The following is a 25,229-nucleotide window of genomic DNA, read 5'->3' on the forward strand; positions in this document are numbered from 1 at the left end:
TCTTAACAGCTTGTGCATAGTGAAAGGAACACCCATGCATCTTCACTTCACCGAGCACAGTAGTAAGAGCATCAGCATCCAGTATCCTACCCCCAACAGAGTGATCCTGTCCACTGAACGGTGATCTGTCCCACTCGTGTTTCACGCCCCAATTACCTCGTTAATTAGGTCATGTGGGCAAACTGTAATTAGCCTTTGGGGTTTACTAGGTGTGAATTTGAGGCCCCGTGAACCGTTTTACCATCACCCACCAGTTATCTCTCCTTTCCTGTGACAAGCATATATTCATTAAACATATTGGTGCTTCCAAATTGCGCAACCGCCAGATAAGACTTCTGAGACCGGGCCCCAATTCCTCGGAACAGGCTTAAGTCTGAGTTTTGACTTTAAAGCTTTAGCTTAAATTGAGAAAACGCATGAACTGAAACAGGTATTAATCTAAAATATAATAGACAATTGAGCTTGGTGAATTGAATGCCTAAGTTGTTTGGACGTATATATTATAAAATGCATCTGAGTTACATATTCCACTGTTTGAAATTGTCTCTGTTTCAGACTGAGTAAAAACTGAAGATCGTTTCGAGAATTCGGGGCCTGACAAAGAGTCACCAGTCTCGCAACGTGCTGCGACCTACTTATGAGCCCTACAGCGACAGGTTTTTCACTGCAACGGGTATGAGGCGTACTCTCTTTGATCGCGATTTAGAGATTTGTTTCAAAGTTGGCATTCAGATAAAATGTATGGAATAGGCATTTGATTGGTCAAACTGTATCCATTAACGAGCATCTTCCAAACTGAAATATAAGAGTCCTCTGACTGGTCAAAGTTGTGATAATTAGCCATACTCAACAACTGACCAGCGCAAACCCATGATGTCCATGTTGCTCTTGAATTCCCCAAGAGCAAAGTCCAGTGTAAACATGTGCGACGTCGTCATTGAAACAGGTTATGCATCAATCATTAGGTAGACTTGAGAGTGAGTGAGTGAGTGGGTGGGTGAGTTAAGATTTAAGATCAGCTATATTGTGACTAAAACAGAGTATAGATTTATGATGATTTATTGGTAAAGATAATGATAATGATAACGAGCAGATATTTAACTGAACGATTCAGCACGGCGTAGACAAAATTCGAGGAAGACACATCAGAGAGAAATGTATATTTTGATGATATAATATACAATTATGAAATACACATATCATAATAGTCCGCTTTCGAATTCTAAATTTAATTTCCTGAATCCCAGCAGATGACTAATGATTTGATGCTAGCATATTTGTGAAACATATTACTAAAAGTACTGTAGTGTTCAGCCGTGGATCATTGCATTTTTTGGAGAAATAACATTCAGTTACAATGTGTTTGTGCATAATTAATGACTCAGTTATTTGTCCTTGACCATCAACTCCTACAAATGTAAATAATGTGAACTAGAGTTGAGGTGAGGTAACATCTTTTCCCTCTTCTGTCAACCAGATATTCCTTTCCCCTCCTTGAGCATTCATGTAGACATGCAGGAACGTTACATGAAGACATTCTCGAATGGTACATGTAGACATGCAGGAACGTTACATGTAGACATACTGGCGCGTTCATGTAGGCATGCTCGAACGTTACATGTAGACATGTTAGAATGTATATGTAAACAAGCTGGAACGTTCATGTATACATGCTGGAACATTTATGTAGATATACCGGAACATTCATGTCGACATACTAGAACGTTACATGTAGGCATGGTGGAATGTCCATGCAGACAAGCTGGAATGTACATGTAGACATGCTGGATAATTTATGTAAGCATGCTGGACCGTACATATAGACATGCTGGAACGTTAGAGGTAGACACACTGGAACGTACATGTAGACATGCTGGATCATTACATGTAGAAAAGCTGGAACGTTACATGTAGACATGATGGCACATCCATGTAGACATGCTGGAACATTATATCTAAAGTACACAAGTACACATGCTGGAGCGTTCATATGTACATTCTGGAATGTACTTGTAGACATGCTGGAACATTCATGTTGATATGCTTCAAAGTACATATAGGTATACTTGAACGTTACATGTAGACATGCTGGAACGTTGCATGTAGACATGCTGGAATGTACACCTAGACATACTGAAGCGTTCAAGTAGACACCCTGGAACGTTAGATGTAGACAGGCTGGAACGTTACCTGTAGACATGCTGAATCGTAACTTAGAGACATACTGGAATGTACATGTAGATATGCTGGAACGTACATTCTGGATCATTACATCTAGACATGCTCTAGCATTCATTTAAATATACAGGAATGTACAGATAGAGCTGCTGCAGCTTTCATGTAGATATGCCGGAATTTATATGTAGACTGCATTTTCCCATCGGGTGTTCATATATTTATTTATTTATATATTTATTTAGGTATCAAAACATAACCTTCTAGCTTGTTTACCAATACATTCGTCTTCACGATTAAATATGTTTCAACCATTTATATACATATTACATCTAACTTCACCCTTCTAAATATTCCATACAAAGAGGTAACAAACTAAATGTAGCAATATGGAACATTTATGAAGATGTTACTGTTAATTATTTTTGGTGTCTTGATGGTAAAATTGTGGATGCTCACCGAAGTCACCATAGACTAAAGACAAGAGACAACATCTTCAAGCAGAGAGGAAGACCGTGACAGAGTATGGAAAAGCGTTTCCCCATCTTGTTTGAAGTCAATTTATGTATGAAATGAACTATTATTGTGGACACTGATGATGTATGATTGTGTAGCACTTTATGAATTTCTTACATTTACGCAGTTACCAAACGCTCTCTCTCTCTCTCGCTCTCTCTCACACACACACACACACACACACACACACACACGCGCGCGTGCGCGCGCACACCATTTAAACATTCTGTAACATACGTCTTGAATATGATTATATTAATCTTTTAATATTTATCAATTCGTTTGAGTATTTGCTCCAATCCACACGTATTGACAACACAGCCAATCTACTGATACGTTTATGAGCTTCAATGGCATAACATTGTTAATGAGCACCAACACAAATCGTCTTGTGACAGGTGTTATTCGGAGAATGTAGAGAATTAGAGTGGTAATATGCACCCAGACGACATTAACAGACGCGTTCTTATTTAGACTCACCATACATGGAAACGGAACTGGACCAACGGAATTGGAGATTTTATGACAAGGAATAATTTATCTTATATTTATAATCTTCACGGTGATATAGAGATTCTTGCAAAAAGAATTCTAGAGCTGTGCAAAGAATTGTATTTGACGACTATGTAATGACGTGGAACAATCGGGTTAAATCTGACTTCACACAAAATGGAAGGAATAAGTTGCGTATCTGAATATCTAAATCTGAATGTTCTACTGAGGAATATCATAAATGCCTCGTGCCACTGGAGTGCCCTTGCTAAGTTCCGGACTGGAGTGGTCCCACTTAAGATTGAGACTGGGACGCTATGAAAACACCCCACTGTGTGGAAGACGTTGTTTTAATTGCCCTGATGAGATTGAAGATGAGATCCACACCCTACTAAACTGTCCACTGTATAAGAGTGAAAGAGAGACTGCTTAATGACTGTCTGTCCTACTTTTAACATGTTATCTGACTGTGGTAAATTTCATTATATATTATCAAGTCCAATTGTGATGTTTGAAACGGCCAGAACCTGTAATATCATTCTTTTTAAAAGGATCATTTTGTATAATTAACCTTTACCTTTTCATATTGTATTGTATTGTATTGTATATATGCATTTTAATATTTATTGTAGACTTTTTTTGTTTATTTTTTTGCGTGTATAGTTTTGTGTCTCTTATACATCTAATACAAGATTGGTCGTATACAATTTCATTTTGTCAAATTTTATGTTGAAATGAATTGTATTTGTATACGAGTGAGACGTTAAAAAACATTTCTTCCTCATGGGATAATATCACCGGAATGAGCTTGTGTTGATGATCTAGAACAAAGGCAAGACGTCTGTTTTAATGGCACAAATATATAGGTATATAGGTCAATGCAAGCCGCATACATTAATGAAGTGTGTGAGACTTGCTTAAAATACCTTTCTTATTCTCCTTTCTGTAATAACAAAATTCGGCTTCACGACCATTACGTCATGGCACAGGATCAGTTTTAACACATGTAATACAACCTGTTCAGTCAGTCAATGGGTCTCTTACATTCTTGTTTAGTTCATACCGTGGGTTACTTTTAATTACTTGAACAGTGAGAGGGGAGAAGTGAAACATAGTTGTGCTTTTGTGGATAGAACTTATACATGTACATGCATTTTGAAATGCTTGCCATACTAGCAGTAAAAAGAACAGTCAATATAAATTCGTGACTCCTAGAACAAGGAGGATGCAGGTGAGTGAAGCTCTATGCATGATTGGTTCCTAGTTGGATATAGGACACTGGACACAGGACAGTGAAAAGAAAACACACTACACATGATCAACTTTCATCTCTCCATGCACCAGAAGCAGTTGCATTGATATAAAGCACAAATGGACAATACAAAATATAGCTTATTCCTGCACCTATCACGAATAAATATGCCACATGCTTAAATTTGATTCAAAATATATTTTTCAAATCGAAATCAATATTGTGACCTTAATTGACACGGATAATTTCTAATCACCAAATCCAAAGAGACAAACCTTGATAGTAAGGTTAAACCTGCTCACGAAGTAAAGGTAGCATGATGTACTTGTTAACTGTATATTCAAATGCCTGATACTTTAACATACGACACCCACCGCCATATAGCTAGAAGGTTACTGAGGGCACCATCACACAACAAACAAATCATATGCAGCAATGTGTTTTATCAAATGTAACTGATTTTTTAAAGAGCTAGTTAACCCGACGTTCAACTGAGTCGCAAGAAATATATGTGTGCATCCTACCTTTATTATCATATAAAAGTCATACAAGAGCAGTGGTAAGCTGTCTGGAGTTAAGATTTCAGTCTTTAGGCATTTTATAGCTGAATCTATAGTTCTTGCCATAGCTATGAGATCATAGTGTCTACATATTTATGTGTATTGCTAAACGTAGCAACTGTTTGAATATATATGCCACCCAAGTGTAAAACTGTTACACCTGTTATCTGTCAACAAGAGAGCTAGTCCTAACGTTTTCTGATGTACTGCTCACTGATGATCACTGGCTATCTCATCAGGCGGTTGGCACTTCGGTCTGACGTGAAACGTGTGGCTGAGCTGGTCAACAAAGAAGGGTGGAACCTATCCCTCGAATATCTCAATAAAGCCTTTGATGCCGGTGGGCAGCTGAGGGAGCCGACGGTAGGATTATTTGTGAGCAAAATATTTTAATAGATCAAAGATCAGATTAAAGGTATACACACCTGGTATTTTTCATAGTGTCACTGTTATCATGAATAATAATAATATCAAGTGCATTTCTATTGCGCCAAACTCCACTCACGAGGTGAATGCCTATAGCGCTAACAAAGCAGGCATATCATAACCATTTTCTGCTGGGTGAACAGAGGCAAATTTGAACAAACTCACTTGCCTAAGGTGAGACCACATGCGTCATGTGCTTTGCTGTGGGGCAGGATAGAATTCCTAGACATTCTCAGGCGTTAAGCTTCCGGTCACCCATATCAAAGTGACGTATCCGTTACGACGTTATATGCAACATTCTGGCGTACACGTCACAAGAAATCATATTGGTATCAATAACTGACCATAATGTCAATATCTGGTGTAAACACCTACAGTAACATCCCTGACTCAATTCCTTACTGACTCGATTAGATTAGATGCTCATCTGAATGTTATCCTGGACGAGCACAATGAAACCGGTTTAAGTTCATGTGACAGCAAGAAGCCACTCGCGTGTGCATTCACGTCACTAATAATGAATTAACTTGACGTGACGTTAAAACCCCTGTTACACCTATCATGTTATGTATTATTCGTTTGTACAAATAATGACATACTATTACACGAAGTAATCTGTTGACATTTTTGCATATCTAGGTTGTTTTGCCAATTTTGAAGTCATCGACAACGAGACTTCTCAAGTTGGGTTAGGCGTGGTAGAGAAGATGCATTACCACCGGAGGATAGTCATGACGTTGGTGGGAACAGCATTATCAAAGCCTCAACGGAGAAACGTTTTAATACTTACTATTCACAATAACTTTAAACTTTTCAGACCTTTTTTTTTGAAATTCTGATGTTGAGAACAAGAAAAAAGCAGTATGATGTTTCCTCCTGCACTGAAAACTCGGATTTACATACCTCCATTAACTGATATATCCCTGAATGGTGTCGAGGAATACAATGCAGAGATACCTACAGAGAAGAGAACTACTTACTTCTACAGGTGCACCATTGCAAGAGCGGCGACTGTCTTTGTAGCCTTAGATAAAAGTTCTGGTGACGTCATCTGTTATGGTGTTCTTCAGAAAACCAATGAGGGATGGAAACTGGGACCAACGTACGCCGATAATGATGAGGTGGGATACGAACCTTTCAGAACGCTTTATTATGGAGACGACATGGTTGTGTATCCATACCCAGGGAATCACGAGGCGATTGTCTTATATAGAGAAACTGGACTTACCTATGGGCATACGTTTACTTTGCTGTACTCAAAGAACCCTCTGAAAATTCCAGTCGAAAAGGTATATTCAGTGGCTGGTGCCCCCTTTGAACCAATGAAGCTACAAGTCCAAGATCACCCTTAGGTTTTGCAGATTGAAAGTTATTGTGTGAAGGTATCCATTCGATGGGTGAGAAATGTATTTGCAGACTGCATCTATGCCCTGAATGAATGAAGTCTATTTAGGAAATAATGGTCAACAGCAGTTACATATCCAGGGGTAAGAACTGAAATCAAACACTCCACAATATGATTGCACCCGTTTTTAATTTTAGGGCGTGGTCCAAAAAACTAATATCGCCTGAATGCGCTTCTTTTCTCAAGACAATGCAGTGACATACTCCAAATCAAAAGTATCATGTCAACTTAGTTTATTTTAAACCATGCTTACTCACTCTTCCATTGTGGTCCAAAAAGAGAAACCGACGTCTATGTGGACGTGTAAATTGCACCACCTGTGCCTCCAGGATGTTGTCATCGTGGCAGTGCCAACCGCGTAAATCATAGATGTTCTGCTAACCACAGTGATCCAATCCTTCTCCATTACTGAGCTATTAGCGAAAAGTTCTTCTATGTTATGATAACAACATTCCTTCTACCCTGCACTGCAACAGTCCTAGGTAAACCCTGAAACATCCGAATACACAACGTCTGTCCAACTATGATTGGTCCAACGCTGCCGTTCTTGTCGCCAGCGACGTATATGCCGATGCGTCAGTCGTGAATCGTGAGACCAAACTGAAGATCTCATGGAGTATTCAGATGTGGGGTTGCACCGATTAGACTTTAAACTGGGTGCTACACGAACGTGATCGTCAATGAGTCATGTGTTTTAATTTACCGACTGTGTAGAAGATGATATACATGTACTACTTTAATGCCCTGTTTATAATGATCTTTTATTAACAATGTTTCCACTAAATGTAATGATAAGTGGCCTGATGGCAATCTACAAGATGGTGATGTTAAGTTTTATCCTGGCCGGCCTTAATGTTGTACATGTAAGTGCCAAAACCTGCAAAGCCATCTAAATTTACGTAAGGATATTATATACCATAAAGTACTTTTACCTGTGCATATTATCCATTTAATGTGTTTTTTTTCAATTGTATTTTAGTAAATTTACTTTGTACATTTTCAGTCTCTCATAACACCAAAAACGAATGCCTAATTATAATACCTTTCATGTAATATAGCGAACCATCTATTTGTCTGTTGAGGGAATATCAAGTAATAGTGTTGAAGTGAAATTTGGAAATATTTCTTGTGGACATGAATGTGATCCCCGGAATAGTTCATTATTTTGTGTTTGAAATCAGATGAAAATATTTATGAGCAAGGCTTGTTGTTGTTTTAATATTTTTGACATTACAAGACATAGGCGTTTAAAAATGAACAATGGTAAGTTATTGGCATGCATGTCTCAAGGTCGTCCTGACGCAAAATTGATACTAGCTTGGACACTAACCACGATGTCAATAGCCGACTCTATAGGTCGTATGACCATATTTACAAAATTGCTTATATACCCTTATCGGTGCATTAATTTCAGATTAGAAGTAAATGTTACCAAATATAAATTTCAGATAATTATTTCATGGTTGTTTCTTTTTTCAAATATGCACATTCAATGGATGGGGCTTGAGTAACGCTGGTATGTATGTAAGGTAAATTACACGAAGAAATGTATTTTATGAAAGGTGACAAAGTGAATCTGTATCTGAAGGTTACATGACCCATGAACGTGCTATCTGAGAAACCTTTCACCTTTTTCTGTTGGATTGGGCAACTCTTGCTTAATACAGGCACGTTTCAATGACACACGCGTATTTCCTTTACATGTCAGTCAGTCGATATCTTTCAACAAGTCGCTATGAACTTTTACTCCAAGGGAACATTTCGAATGATCACTAATGGAGGTGCTACCGAATGTATTCAATCCCTATGTCTCTAATCTACAGGATCTGAAATCTGCAGGCCCAGTTTGTTTAAGTCAACCCAATAAAAGCAAAATAAACTACATTGTGCCTTGTTCCACACTGTTTCCACGAAATTAATAAACGAACACTATCGGGCAAACAGAAATTTGTATTTTTAGCAAAGACTGGTTTTGTCATTCCTCTGCGCATAGCGCTGAAATACCAGAAAGTAGAACTGTTAGGTACCGGAACTTGGTGGGTGTTTGGTAACGCTGAGAGCCGTTCACCCCCGTTGTGGACCCGGGGGGATATTTGGTCCACCAACCCTTTTGCCCAGGGTTGCGGCCCTGTGTCGGTGGAGGAAGGGATCCTTGTGGTTGAGGGCAATAGGGGCCTGCAACTGTGTTCCTGTTGTTCTACACACCACTTTGGCCCTGACTTCGCCTAGACGGGTGGTCGAATGGGCCCGCCTCGACCAATCGGCTGGACATGCCAAGCCCTGTGCGTGGATTATTCATGTAGTTGCACACATTTGACTTTGTGGACCGATGACCTTTGTACAGAAATAAAGTTTGATTGATTGATTGACTTTGTATTGTTTCAATTTTGGTCTTGGCTTTTTACTCACATAACACTTTTGGATTTGAAAACTGATGTTATGAACTTTGCCTAGAGATTTATGCCCAGAAGGCGGTGGCTCATGGGCCAATCTAATGGATCGATTAATTTCTTATTAATCTTCTGCTGGAGTATACGATTTCAGTATTCTTGGTGCTGCCTGTCGGAGACCGACTGGTGTATATGTGACACTCGGTGGAGGGTGGGGAGCTGGGATCGTGAACTTTCTATTATTAACCATGGCTCAACCTCAAAAACATAAACGAGCACTACGTGAGTGTTTGAGGACAGCACCACAAACAGATATCCAAATACATGGAGTGGATTCTACTGACGGTGAACCGCCAAAACTAAATCCATTTGCGACATCCAAAGCAATTTATTGACTTGTTGATGATGTTAGCTGTTAGAAAAAATAGATCACGGTTTCTCCTCATAGAATGTCAAATGACAAAACAATCTGCTACCCTCGTTGCCACAGAACAGCTTATCAATAATGAAGTTTCAGTTCTCCGCACGTCTCTGAACAGTAGCAAAGGCATTTTGAGAGACAGAGATCGCTCGTTTGCCTACATCAAAATCAAGGAGTCACTCGTGTTAAACGATTCACGTTTAAGAAAAATGGAGAAACTTTAAATACCAACACATACTTAATTTCTTTTTCACAACTCCAACACCCAGAGTACATAAAAGCTGGATATTGCAACATCGTTGTTACCCGTGTCAAAAGTTTGATCACGGTGCCCAATCCTGCGGGAATCGTGCAACACGCTATAGATGTGGTAAAGATGATCATGAAGGCTCTGACTGTTTGTCTTCTCCAAAATGTGTCAAATGTCTGGGAGATCACATGTCTTCGTCAAAGTCATGTCATGACTGAAAACGTGAATATGAAATTCAAAATCCAAATCCAAAAGAATGTCAGGTATCATGAGGCAAAACGTTTAATAAATGTAGCCTCCCCTCAGCCATCAGGTGTACCATATTCTGCAGTTGTTGCTTGCAAACAATATCTCCTGTTGTGAAAAAATGCCAAAAAGTAGATTACGGACAAAACTCTGATCGAGTACAAAAGGGATCACGTGATCCTGTACAAACACATAGGAAGTTTCGACTTTTAGAAGACTTTTTCATTCCCATGCGCGAAATAGAAGCAGTTCGCCTCGGAAGGTGAAAAGTCTGTCCCCAGTACTACACCCTGCTATTAAATGAACAATAACTCCTTAATCCATTGGAATTGCAGAGGACTTAGGACCAATTTTAATGAAGTACAATTACTAGCACAGGACTTTAAAATATCAGCATTTAGTTGTCAACAAACGTACTTCAAACAAAATGAGAAGTTTGAGTTGCGTAAACACCATTCTTATCATTCTTTTGCACACCCTGGTGACAAAACTACTAGTGGATATTCCATATTGGTGATACAAGGTATTATTCATAGCCCTGTTCCTCTTAAAACCACTCTTCAGGTTGTTGCTGTTTGTCTTACTTTACATATAACTTTTTGTTTTTGTTCCTTGTATATCTCTCCTTCTTCCTTTCTTCACCAGGCTGATCTTCAAGATTTTTTTGGCCAATTACCAAACTCTTGTATCATAATGGGTGAACTCAATGGACATAACCCATTACGGGGAAGTCCTGATACTAACAATAAAGGGAAAGTTCTTGAAGCGTTTATATTCAATAATAACGTATGTACATTCAATGATGGCTCTGACATATATTTACATCCAGCAACGGGAACATGTACTTCTTTAGACCTGTCACTCACTGATTCAAACGTTTATATTGAATTTGAATGCTCAGTTCATAATGATCTCTGTGGTTGTGACCATTTTCCAACAGTACTTACAGCACTTAACCCTTCCGATGATCCGCCTGTAACAAGATGGAAAGCCATGATAGTTGTTCTTATTTCAAAGCCTGGCAGGGGTTATAGAGATCCATCAAATTATTGACCTATTTCCTTAACTAGCTGCGTTTGCAAAACCATGGAGCGAATGGTAAGTAATTGCTTAGTTTGGTTTTTGGAAACCAACACTCTCATCACTGATATACAACGTAGTTTGCGTAAAGACCGAAGCACAATTGACCACTTGGGTCGTTTTGAATGATTTGTTAAAAATTCTTTCATTAAAAAAAAACAACATGCAGTATCAAACTTTTTGAATTTGTAAAAGCATATGGTACTACTTGGAAGCATGCTATTTTTAAAGATTTACACTCTTTTGGGTTGAGAGGTCGCTTGCCTCAATTCATATCTAATTTTTTAACTGACAGACAGTTTCAAGTACGTGTGGGATCAACCCTCTCAGACTACTTTCATCAACATGAGGGTGTTCCACAAGGCAGTATTTTGTCTGTGTCTTTATTTAGTATAAAAACCAATAGTCTTGGATGATTTTAAAGTTTCTTCTACAGGCAGAAATATGCATACAATAGATTGGCAATTACAGATCTGTCTCAATATAATTGAAAAATGGTCACTTGGAAACGAATTTAAATTTTCTATAACAAAAACAAATTGTTTACATTTCTGCAGAAAGTACAAACCGCATAAAGTAGTAAAGGAGGCCAAGTTCTTGGGTCTTATTTTCGACTCATACTTAACTTTTCTACCCCACATTAAACCCCTTAAAGCACTTGATCTGTTAAAAATTGTTTCCAGTTCTAAGTGGGGAGGAGACCAAAGTGCCCTATTCCACCTATACAGATTTCTCATCTGTTCGAAGCTTGATTATAGCTCCATCGTGTATGGGGAAGCCTGTAAAAGCACCATCAAAATACTTGATTTTATCCACCATCAAGGTCTAAGGATTTGTCTTGGGTCATTTAGAACTTCTCCTATTGGCAGTCTTTACGTCGAGACCGCTGAGCCATCTCTTACTCAACGACGTATAAAACTCTCCTTACAATGCATAACAAAACTATATTCTAAGGAGGATAATCCTGCATTTCAGATTACCGGATAACAGTGCTATTTTCACAGCAGAAGCAAACGCTATATTAACGGCTCTTAAATATATTGAAAGACATCCTAGACATAAACAGTATATAACCTATTCAGACTCTCTTTCTTGCCTCCAGGCAATTAAAAACCTGTTATGTAAACATCGACTTTTAATAGAAATTATAGAATTGTATAATGATCTTGCTACTGGCCAGTACGACATCATGTTTTGTTGGTTACCAAGCCATGTAGGCATAGGCAGGAAGCAAATGTACTGTAAGTCTCCATGGTCCTTAATATAGTGTTCTATCTTCAGTTCTTGGCAACCTATAGTTCATGTTTATATTGTATTGTCCTCTATAGATACATTGTTGTAGGTCTAATCACTAGTTTTACGCTTTACTCTGTGGTATTCCAGTTAGTTTTACTGTCCTTCGTTGACAGGTTTTTACAATGTATGTGCTATCAATTTATTTGTATTTTTATAATTAATCGTTCTCGTCACTCACTCATGGATGATTCTCAAAGTCAGTGAGAAAGGCTCTTTTTGGAGAAAATATACTGAGGGCTACAAGGGCGTGAACATACTTCAAACTGCCGGCAAGATGCAATACCAATCGGCGCTGGGCCTGCAGGCCGTTCCAACATCGTAGGAACCTTCTACAGTGATCATTACTACACTACTGTCTGTCTCTTTGTATGTATGTATGTATGTATGTATGTATGTATGTATGTATGTATGTATGTATGTATGTATGTATGTATGTATGTATGTATGTATGTATGTATGTATGTATGTATGTATGTATGTATGTATGTATGTATGTATGTATGTATGTTTATCTCTATGACGCTAGTAAAGCGGGGTATCGTGAAAACGTGGACACCCAAACTTACATTTTTCCATATTTCAGTTTCAATTTTGACTTCAGAATCGAATCTGAACATCTCGACATTTAGTTGACTACGTTACATTCGTGTACACATAGACAAACACCTTATACGTCCGCCTCAATCACTACATTTACATTTGACATTTTAAATAAATAAACCACACTTACATGTTTACACAATGCCGTGATTATTTTATTGTCCAATTCAAGGCGTCATAGATAAGTGACGTTTTGGCGTCAGTCATGGTGATATCTGCCCCACTTATCACCTTCATGTTGACTGTGTAGAGACCTGGTGGCCCAGCACCAAACACGGGAAGAAGAGACTCCCTCCACTCAACATCCAACTTGGCTAAAAAACCTCTCTGTCGAGGTCGATGAAGGAGAGTCTCCCCCTCCCCACATCCAGCACAACGCCATAGTGGAGGGTGGCCTGTGTGCCGAGTGTGTTAGATATTGTGTTACTGTAACACTTCCCCATCTCCCCCTGCTGCCACACCCTGGTACAGAGAACCCCCGGTGTGTGCCACATCTCCCTACAATGACACACCAGGAGAGGCACTGTCAACAAACATACATCTCACTGTCCACCTGGCTTTCCTCCACCACACCCACCTCCAGGACAAGCCACCACCCTCTACTCACCACACCCACCCTAGAGTGTGTCTTCCAGTACTATGGGGTGTGTGGGGCAGGGGTGACAGTAGAGGGGATGGAGGAAAGGGGATGGAGATGGAGGCACATGTACCCAGATATTTCCGCAACCTGCCGCTGTGTCTGTGTTGTCTGGCGGGCTGTGAGTTGACCAGCTGACCGTCTGTAGTTACGTGGCACATGTCTGTGTTGGCTCGAGCAGCGTCCAGTTGTAGTTGAGGACATGAAAATATACATTTTGTTTACAATTTAATGCATTTCCCGACTTTAGACAACAAATTAGACATTTTATTGTCAACCTCGTTTCAGTGAAACACCGCACTGAATATCGGCTGCCATTTTCGTCTGTGTGAATTGTGTTAGAATTCTGATATAAATAGACATTTTAACGCTGTGAAAATATTTGTGTCGGTAATCTAAATGTTGGCTATAAACTCCATTGAATACTAAGCTTGCAGTTTCAACGTTTACTCCGGCTTAGAAACACAAAATTGTATCATCTGCTGAATATATTTGATCGTATTCATTGTTTAGGCATGCTAACTTACTATGCATAAATGCTCTTTAAGTATAGTCTCCAAGGGGGAATATTTTACAGGTTACTTTTTCATGCATCAGAGTATATATTGACATATGATTCTTTTAACGTTATATAGTGACCACCTTATTAAAGAAAGTTACCTACGGCCCTGAATTGATTATGAATTTCAACTTCCTAGGGACCATACCAGTCTTGCAGTTATTAGGTGCACCAAGTCATTGCGGTTTTCACATCCATATGAGGTACCCATTTACAGCTGGGTGAATTGGGACACAGAGTCACAGTACTTTGTACAAATGTACTGCCGTTGCTGTACCCGCAAGTAGATGTTTTCACGTTTTCACGTTTTGGCCACCACCTGGTCACTTACTGACGTATCTTTTAAGTGCACAGGTTTGTGTACTGTACACTAAGGGTGGTGACACCACTGAAAGAGTCTGCAAACAAGGTTGTTGCAGCCGGTCACAAGTGGACTCCTTCGTGACACCTCAAGCTCTCTGGATCTTTATCCTTGGAGAGGATACACCTCGCACCCTCACACCCATTACTTCATGACACCTCGAGCTCTCTGTATCTTTTTCCTTGGAGATGGTAAACCTCGCACCCTCAAACCCCATACTTCCCAACACCTCAAGTCCCTCTGGATCTTTATCCTTGGAGATGGTACACCTCGCACCCTCAAACCCCAGGAGCCCATGCTTTAATGAGTCTAAATCCAATGCCTTACCATGCAATCAGAAGATGGAAAACATACACGCATTATAACCATTCCCATGTCTTTGATAAGAAAATGTCTGAGACTAAAATTGGGCTCCCAATGGATTTCAGTGATATTATCTGAAAGCGCTCAGTGTGAAAGTATTTCCGCAGCGTCCTGTACAACATCCCAGTGGTTGCACGTTAGGGCAGAGTCAGTAACATATCCTGTTTGAGAAGCGCGCACATCAGTAGTGTAACGTCAACAACTACTAGACTGATTTGACTCACATAGTAATGTCAACGTGGTCCTTGTTTCTGTTTGCAGACTGTAGGTGTTACTCCCCGCATCTGTAAAATATTTCAGGATTAAAGAACAAAACCATCACTACTTACAGACATGAACAAATAAAGAGCAAGTTCGATTTTCAGGACTTGGGGGTTCTCCATCTTAGCATACCATATCCACGACGCATCTGGATCCGTCTAACACTGAAGATTTACACAAAATGTGACTGCTGTCGGGTAATGATAATATGAAGGATCCTTGTCCATTATGTGTACACATATCGCACTACCAGGATAACATATTGTACAAAACCCGAATGTTGATTACCAAGCTATGTATTTGCTAATGTCGTTAACTTGTGACCATTCGTTAATATTTCTATTCAAATCATAAGGATGTTTGGGAATGTGTTTCTGATATATATCAGAATAACTATGTATCCATTCTGATAACATAGCAGGAGGAAAAAAGATGTAAACAGTAGTGTTTTTAATTTTGTTATTTTCTATTTTATAAATGTTTTCAAGGTAATGAAAAATAACCTTACCAAACTGTGGCAGTGGTGTTGAAACGTTGACAGCTTCCGGGGACTTCACCTTGAAACGAGATAAAATAATTCAATGTCGCGATCTTAGATTCACATTGGCATGTTTCAGCTCTAATATACGAGCTCAGTTTACAGACAAGGTGAACATTATAATATGTACATTGTGAAATGTTGATGTTAGTTACCTAATAAGCGACGTATATACGCTTGTCTGCAGATTAAGAAGTACTTACCTGCCTGCGTGCGTTCTTCGTGTCAATTAAATGGAACTCGGCGGTCTATGTACCTTTGTCTGTAAGATAAGCTACAGCTGTTCACTATTCAAGCCTTTTATATCATGATAACCAGCTAATGCTTCCTCAACTGATTTAAATGTTTCACTGAATTATTGTTATTGGAAATGTCTAAAAACAGCGTCGATAAGCCATTTTACGGGCTCTTTATATAATTGCAAGATATAAAAAAAGGTTTCAAACTTTGTTCATTTTTGACAAAGTTTTATCGGTGTTACTGTAAACATTAAGACGTATTCATAAAGTAAGAAGTAAGCACATGTAAGTGTGTGCTTATCAGATGGTGAAACATGTCCATTGACAGATCTGAAGGCAGAGATGTCGGATTTCAAGTTATCCAGCCCCCTCGTGTTGAATTTGGCTGCAGGTGTCCTGTGCCTCTCTGGTGGAAGTGATACGAGGTGCGTCTTCGTTGTGTCTTGTATTGAAGTCTCCAGTGTGAGAAAGTCCGAGTTTGAAGATATCTGAGAACGGTCTTGATATAGTCTGAGATCCACTTGCATCGTTCACTCTCGCCTTCAGAGGTAACCTTTTCGGTGTGCAGATTTGACAGTTCCTGCTTCGTCTTATTCTCAAGCTCGATGATCAGTTCCTTCTCTCTTTGGTCGAGTTATGTCCTCAGAGAATGGAAAGTGTGGTGGATGGCCTTCTTCAGAGCGCTGCTTGCATTCTCTGTGTCATTTATAACTTTGTTGATACTCTCATGTCTCACATACATCGTGTAGACAGGGCAGTAGGAAGGGAGCTGGACTTTTCAAGGTAAACTGCTGTTGGCAGATAGAACTTTTGGGGAAGGCGTCCATTCTGAAAAGGAAAATGTCACTGCCTCTATTCCACTAAAATAGTGCAGTCTACAACATATCTTCAATTCAATAATAGGAAGGGATTATCAAGAATGGTACACTGACTCCTCGAAATACCTGCTCTCTAATTCCGCTTCAACAGAAAAAGAAAAAATGCATTAAAACAAAGCCAATCCCATTGTATCACATTATAACGATTGACCACTATTTGTGACTACTTCCAAAAACAACAGTGAATTATGAAAAAAATATCTCAGACAATATGTTCCTCTTTGAATACAGATATTAAAAGGGCATACATCAGGGAGAGAAATTGGTCATGGGTCGGGTCTCGATAAGAGGGAGGGTGGGTAATTGCAGGGTGTGCAGGTAATGGGAACGGTGACAGAAAGAAGGGTGTAACAGGAGAGGGAATTACAGATAAGAAGGACGTTTATGTAGTAAGAAAGGTGGATACAGGTAGGAGTGACAGGTGTGTAGTGAGAGGAGAGGTGGATACAGGTATGCTTGACAGGTGTGTAGTTGGAGGAGAGGTATAAAAAGGTAGGAGTGACAGCTATGCAGTAAGAGGAGAGGTAGATACGTGACAGGTGTGTAGTGGGAGGAGAGCTGGATACAGGTAGGAGTGACAGGTGTGTCGTGGCAGGAAGCGTACATGCAGGTAGAAGTGACAAGTATGCAGTGGGAGGAGAGGTAGATAAAGGTAGAAGTGACAACTGTGTAGTTGGAGGATAGGTATATAAAGGTACTAGTGACAGGTATGCAGTGGGAAGAGATCTGGATAGGTGACAGGTGTGTAGTGGGAGGAGAGCTGGGTACAGGTAGGAGTGACAATTGTGAAGTGGCAGGAAGAGTAGATGCAGGTAAAAGTGACAGGTATGCAGTGGGAGGAGAGGTAGAAACAGGTAGAAGTGAGTGATGTTATAGTGGGAGGAGAGGTATATAAAGGGAGAAGTGACAGGTATGCAGTTGTAGGAGAGGTATATAAAGGTAGTAGTGGCAGGTATGCAGTGGGAAGAGAGGTAGATATGTGATAGGTGTGTACTGGGGGGAGAGCTGGATACAGCTAGGAGTGACAGGAGTGTAGTGGCAGAAACTGTAGATGGAGGTAAAAGTGACAGGTATGCAGTTTGAGAAGAGGCAGATACAGGTAGAAGTGACAGGTGTGTAGTTGTAGGAGAGGTATATAAAGGTAGGAGTGACAGGTATGCAATGGGAGGAGAGGTAGATATGTGACAGATGTGTAGTGGCCGGTACAGTAGATGCAGGTAGAAGTGACAGGTATCCAGTGGGACTAGAGGTAGATGCAGGTAGAAGTGACAGGTATGCAGTGGGAGTTGAAGTAGATACAGGTAGAAATGAATGGTGTTACTGTGGAAGGAGAGGTGTATAAAGGTAGAAGTGACAGGTATACATTGGTATGCGGTGGAAGGAGAGGTAGATACATGTAGAAGTGACAGGTGTGTAGTTGCAGGAGATTTATATAAAGGTAGAAGTGACAGGTATGCAGTGGGAGGAGAGGTAGATATATGTGGCAGATGTGTAGTGGCAGAAACAGTAGATGCAGGTAGAAGTGACAGGTGTTTCGTTTGACTAGAGATAGATAGAGGTAGAAGTGACAGGTGTTTCGTTTGGATGAGAGGTATATAAAGGTAGGAGTGACAGGTAGGCAGTGGGAGGAGAGGTAGATATGTGACAGGTGTGTAGTGGGAGGAATGCTGGAAACAGGTAAAAGTGACAGGTCTGCAGTGGGAGGAGAGGTAGATATAGGTAGAAGTGATTGGTGTGTAGTTGGAGGAGAGGTGTATAAAGGTAGGAGTGACAGGTGTCCAGTGGGAGGAGAGGTAGATACAAGTAGGAGTGAGAGGTGTTATAGTGGGTGGAGAGCTGGATAAAGGTAGGAGTGTCAGGTGTGTAGTGGCATTAACAGTAGATACAGGTAGAAGTTGCAAATATGCAGTGGGAGGAGAGGTAGATACAGGTAGAAATCACAGGTGTGTAGTTGGAAGAGATATATAAAAACAGAAGTGACAGGTGTGCAGCGGAAGGAGAGGAAGATACAGGTAGAAGTGAATGGTGTTATAGTTTGAGGAGAGGTATATAAAGGTAGAAGTGGCAGGTATGCAGTGGGAGAAGAGGTAGATATGTGATAGGTGTGTAGTGGGAGGACAGCTGGATACACGTAGAAGTGACAGGTGTGTAGTGGCAGACACAGTAGATGCAGGTAAAAGTGACAGGTATGCAGTTTGAGAAGAGGTAGATACAAGTAGAAGTGAGATGTGTTATAGTGGGTGGAGAGCTGGATAAAGGTAGAAGTGACAGGTGTGTAGTGGCAGGAACAGTAGATGCGGGTAAAAGTGACAGGTATGCGGAGGAAGGAGAGGTAGATACATGTAGAAGTGACAGGTGTGTAGTTGCAGGAGAGGTATATAAAGGTAGGAGTGACAGGTATGCAGTGGGAGGAGAGGTAGATATATGTGGCAGATGTGTAGTGGCAGAAACAGTAGATGCAGGTAGAAGTGACAGGTATCCAGTGGGACTAGACTTAGATAGAGGTAGAAGTGACAGGTGTTTCGTTTGGATGAGAGGTATATAAAGGTAGGAGTGACAGGTATGCAGTGGGAAGAGAGGTAGATATGTGACAGGTGTGTAGTGGGAGGAGAGCTGGAAACAGGTAGAAGTGACAGGTCTGCAGTGGGAGGAGAGGTAGATATAGGTAGAAGTGATTGGTGAGTAGTTGGAGGAGAGGTATATACAATCAGAAGTGACAGATGTCTAGTGGGAGGAGAGGTAGATACAAATAGAAGTGAGAGGTGTTATTGTGGGTGGAGAGCTGGATAGAGGTAGGAGTGACAGGTGTGTATTGGCAGGAACAGTAGATGCTTTTACATGTGACAGTGGGAGGAGAGGTAGATAGAGGTAGAAATCATAGGTGTGTAGTTGGAAGAGGTATATAAAAACAGAAGTGACAGGTGTGCAGTGGGAGGAGAGAAAGATACAGGTAGAAGTGAGAGGTGTTATAGTGGGAGGAGAGGTATATAAAGGTAGAAGTGACAGGTGTGTAATTGTAGGAGATTTATATAAAGGTAGGAGTGACAGGTATGCAGTGGGAGTAGAGGTAGATATATGGCAGGTTTGTAGTGGGAGGAGAGCTGGATACAGGTAGGAGTGACAGGTGTGTAGTGGCAGAAACAGTAGATGGAAGTGGAAGTGACAGGTATGCGGTGGGAGGAGATGTAGATACAGATAGAAGTGAGTGATGTTTTAGTGGGAGGAGAGGTATATAAAGGTAGAAGTGACAGGTGTGTAATAGGAGTGAGAGGTAGATATGTGATAGGTGTGTAGTGGGAGGAAAGCTGGATACAGGTAGGAGTGACAGGTGTGTAGTGGCAGAAACAGTAGATGGAAGTGGAAGTGACAGGTATGCGGTGGGAGGAGATGTAGATACAGGTAGAAGTGACAGGTGTGTTGATGGAAGAGGTATATAAAAGCAGAATTGACAGGGGTGCAGTGGGAGTTGATGTAGATAGAGGTAGAAGTGAATGGTGTTATAGTGGGATTAGAGGTATATAAAGGTAGGAGTGAGAGGTATGCAGTGGTATTAGAGGTAGTTATGTGACAGGTGTGTAGTGGTAGGAGAGCTGGATACAGGTAGGAGTTACAGGTCTGTAGTGGCAGGAACGGTAGATGCAGGTAAAAGTGACATGTATAGAGTGGGAGGAGAGGGAGATACAGATAGAAGTGACAGGTGTGTAGTTGGGGGAGAGGTATATATAGGTAGGAGTGACAGGTATGCAGTTGGAGGAAAGGTGGATATGTGACAAGTGTGTAGTGGGTGGAGAGATGGATACAGGTAGGAGTGAGAGGTGTGTAGTGGATGGATGAGTACATGAACGTAGAAGTGACAGGTATGTAGTGGGAGGGGAGGTAGATACAGGTAGAAGTGACAGGTGTTATAGTGGAAGGAGAGCTCTATACAGGTAGGAGTGAGAGGTGTGTAGTGGCAGGAACAGTAGATGCAGTTAGAAGTGACAGGTGTGCAGTGGGAGGTGAGGTATATAAAAGTAGAACTGACGGGGTACAGTGGGAGGAGAGGTAGATACAGGTAGGAGTGGCAGGTATGCAGTGGGAGAAGAGGTAGATATGTGATAGGTGTGTAGTGGGAGGACAGCTGGATACACGTAGAAGTGACAGGTGTGTAGTGGCAGAAACAGTAGATGCAGGTAAAAGTGACAGGTATGCAGTTTGAGAAGAGGTAGATACAAGTAGAAGTGAGATGTGTTATAGTGGGTGGAGAGCTGGATAAAGGTAGAAGTGACAGGTGTGTAGTGGCAGGAACAGTAGATGCGGGTAAAAGTGACAGGTATGCGGTGGGAGGAGAAGGAGATACATGTAGAAGTGACAGGTGTGTAGTTGCAGGAGAGGTATATAAAGGTAGGAGTGACAGGTATGCAGTGGGAGGAGAGGTAGATATATGTGGCAGATGTGTAGTGGCAGAAACAGTAGATGCAGGTAGAAGTGACAGGTATCCAGTGGGACTAGACTTAGATAGAGGTAGAAGTGACAGGTGTTTCGTTTGGATGAGAGGTATATACAGGTAGGAGTGACAGGTATATAGTGGGAAGAGAGGTAGATATGTGACAGGTGTGTAGTGGGAGGAGAGCTGGAAACAGGTAGAAGTTACAGGTCTGCAGTGGGAGGAGAGGTAGATATAGGTAGAAGTGATTGGTGTGTAGTTGGAGGAGAGGTATATACAATCAGAAGTGACAGATGTCCAGTGGGAGGAGAGGTAGATACAAATAGAAGTGCGAGGTGTTATTGTTGGTGGAGAGCTGGATAGAGGTAGGAGTGACAGGTGTGTATTGGCAGGAACAGTAGATGCTTTTACATGTGACAGATATGCAGTGGGAGGAGAGGTAGATAGAGGTTGAAATGACAGGTGTGTAGTTGGAAGAGGTATATAAAAACAGAAGTGACAGGTGTGCAGTGGGAGGAGAGAAAGATACAGGTAGAAGTGAGAGGTGTTATAGTGGGAGGAGAGGTATATAAAGGTAGAAGTGACAGGTGTGTAACTGTAGGAGATTTATATAAAGGTAGGAGTGACAGGTATGCAGTGGGAGGAGAGGTAGATATATGGCAGGTTTGTAGTGGGAGGAGAGCTGGATACAGGTAGGAGTGACAGGTGTGTAGTGGCAAAAACAGTAGATTGAAGTGGAAGTGACAGGTGTGCAGTGTGAGGTGAGGTATATAAAAGTAGAACTGACGGAGTACAGTGGGAGGAGAGGTAGATACAGGTAGGAGTGGCAGGTATGCAGTGGGAGAAGAGGTAGATATGTGATAGGTGTGTAGTGGGAGGACAGCTGGATACACGTAGAAGTGACAGGTGTGTAGTGGCAGAAACAGTAGATGCAGGTAAAAGTGACAGGTATGCAGTTTGAGAAGAGGTAGATACAAGTAGAAGTGAGATGTGTTATAGTGGGTGGAGAGCTGGATAAAGGTAGAAGTGACAGGTGTGTAGTGGCAGGAACAGTAGATGCGGGTAAAAGTGACAGGTATGCGGTGGGAGGAGAAGGAGATACATGTAGAAGTGACAGGTGTGTAGTTGCAGGAGAGGTATATAAAGGTAGGAGTGACAGGTATGCAGTGGGAGGAGAGGTAGATATATGTGGCAGATGTGTAGTGGCAGAAACAGTAGATGCAGGTAGAAGTGACAGGTATCCAGTGGGACTAGACTTAGATAGAGGTAGAAGTGACAGGTGTTTCGTTTGGATGAGAGGTATATACAGGTAGGAGTGACAGGTATGCAGTGGGAAGAGAGGTAGATATGTGACAGGTGTGTAGTGGGAGGAGAGCTGGAAACAGGTAGAAGTGACAGGTCTGCAGTGGGAGGAGAGGTAGATATAGGTAGAAGTGATTGGTGTGTAGTTGGAGGAGAGGTATATACAATCAGAAGTGACAGATGTCCAGTGGGAGGAGAGGTAGATACAAATAGAAGTGAGAGGTGTTATTGTGGGTGGAGAGCTGGATAGAGGCAGGAGTGACAGGTGTGTATTGGCAGGAACAGTAGATGCTTTTACATGTGACAGATATGCAGTGGGAGGAGAGGTAGATAGAGGTTGAAATGACAGGTGTGTAGTTGGAAGAGGTATATAAAAACAGAAGTGACAGGTGTGCAGTGGGAGGAGAGAAAGATACAGGTAGAAGTGAGAGGTGTTATAGTGGGAGGAGAGGTATATAAAGGTAGAAGTGACAGGTGTGTAATTGTAGGAGATTTATATAAAGGTAGGAGTGACAGGTATGCAGTGGGAGGAGAGGTAGATATATGGCAGGTTTGTAGTGGGAGGAGAGCTGGATACAGGTAGGAGTGACAGGTGTGTAGTGGCAGAAACAGTAGATGGAAGTGGAAGTGACAGATATGCAGTGGGAGGAGATTTAGATACATTTTAAAGTGACAGGTGTGTAGTTGGAAGAGGTATATAAAAGCAGAAGTGACAGGGGTGCAGTGGGAGGAGATTTAGATACAGGTGGAAGTGACTGGTGTGTAGTTTTAGGAGAGGTATATAAAAGAGGTATGCGGGTAAAAGTGACAGGTATGCGTTGGGAGGAGAGGGAGATACATGTAGAAGTGACAGGTGTGTAGTTGCAGGAGAGGTATATAAAGGTAGGAGTGACAGGTATACAGTGGGAGGAGAGGTAGATATATGTGACAGATGTGTAGTGGCAGAAACAGTAGATGCAGGTAGAAGTGACAGGTAAGAGGTGTTATAGTGGGAGGAGAGGTATATAAAAGTAGAAGTGACAGGTATGCAGTGGGAGGAAAGGGTAGATATGTGACAGATGTGTAGTGGGAGTGTATCTGGATACAGGTAGGTGTGACAGGTGTGTAGTGGCAAAAACAGTAGATGGAGGTAGAAGTGACATGTATGCGGTGGGAGGAGAGGTAGATACAGGTAGAAGTGACAGGTGTGTAGTTGGAGGAGAGGTATATAAAAGCAGACGTGACGGGTTGGAATGGGAAGAGAGGTAGATACAGATAGAAGTGAGTGATGTTATAGTTTGAGGAGAGGTATATAAAGATAGAAGTGACAGGTATGCAGTGGGGGGAGAAGTAGATATGTGACAGGTGTGTAGTGGAAATAGAGCTGGATACAGGTAGGAGTGACAAGTGTGTAGTGGCAGGAACAGTAGATGGAGATAGAAGTGACATGTATGCAGTGGGAGGAGAGGTAGATACAGGTAGAAGTGACAGGTATGTAGTTGGATGAGTGTTAAAATACAGCTAGAAGTTAGAGGTGTTATAGTGAAATGAGAGGTATATAAATGTAGGAGTGACAGGTGTGTTGTGGGAGGAGAGGTTTATAAAGGTAGGAGTGACAGGTATGCAGTGGGAGGAGAGGTAGATATGTGACAGGTGTGTAGTGGGAGGAGAGCTGGATACAGGTAGGAGTGACAAGTGTGTAGTGGCAGAAAGAGTAGATACAGGTAGAAGTGACATGTATGCAGTGGGAGGAGAGGTAGATACAGGTAGAAGGGACAGGTGTGTATTTAGAGGAGAGGTATATAAAAGCAGAAGTGACGGGGTGCAGTGGGATTAGAGGTAGATGCAGGTAGAGTGAGAGGTGTTATAGTTGGAGGAGAGGTATATAAAGGTAGAAGTGACAGGTATGCAGTGAGAGGAGATGTAGATATGTGACAGGTGTGTTCTGGGAGGAGAGCTGGATACTGGTAGGAGTGACAGCTGTGTAATTGGAGGAGAGGTAACACAGGTAAGGTGTGCATTGGGAGGACGGGTGGCTACAGGTAGAAGTTACCGACGTGTAGTGGGAAAATACGTTTGCAGGTAGATGTGATAAGTGTTTAATGGGAGGTGAAGTGGATACAGGCAGGAGTGACTTTGTTTGTGTTGGGATTATATGTGGAGAAGCGCGTACCTGAATGAGAGAAAGATGGGTAATAGAAGGGAGAGATTTGTATCTCAACAGGGCCACGAGGAGAGGGACGGATGGAGAGATAAAAAGAGACACAGGATCTCATGTCGCTTGTACTTCACCCACTTCACCTACTTCATAAACTGCATAACACACGTCTACTTGATCTGCGTCTCCCACACCCTGAGCGACCTTCCAGTGATATACACACCTGAATATCCAGTCCCCGAATGCATAGGCCTGTCTCAGTGATCCCAAGTATAATTAACTCTTTACAATAGCCAGTCCTACATATCGACAACGCCTCGTTGGTGCACAGCAATCAGCGACAGTGCACACTTCAAGGCAGACTGCAGTCACGTCACAAATAATATGTTCCTGGTTGATCTCCCTGAAGAAACGCATTC

General features: G+C 41.4%; 1 long non-coding RNA gene across 1 annotated transcript; it reads right to left on the reverse strand.

The window, feature by feature from the left end:
* Window positions 1–15,207: 15,207 nt before the first annotated feature.
* Window positions 15,208–16,078, reverse strand: LOC137282002 (uncharacterized). The gene is made up of 3 exons (XR_010956781.1): window positions 16,032–16,078; window positions 15,799–15,847; window positions 15,208–15,313 (listed from the first exon to the last, which is right to left on the reverse strand). It is a non-coding gene; the product is annotated as an uncharacterized lncRNA (long non-coding RNA).
* Window positions 16,079–25,229: the final 9,151 nt, after the last annotated feature.

This window comes from Haliotis asinina, chromosome 4, assembly GCF_037392515.1.
Source record: "Haliotis asinina isolate JCU_RB_2024 chromosome 4, JCU_Hal_asi_v2, whole genome shotgun sequence".
Classification (NCBI taxonomy): Eukaryota; Metazoa; Mollusca; class Gastropoda; order Lepetellida; family Haliotidae; genus Haliotis; species Haliotis asinina.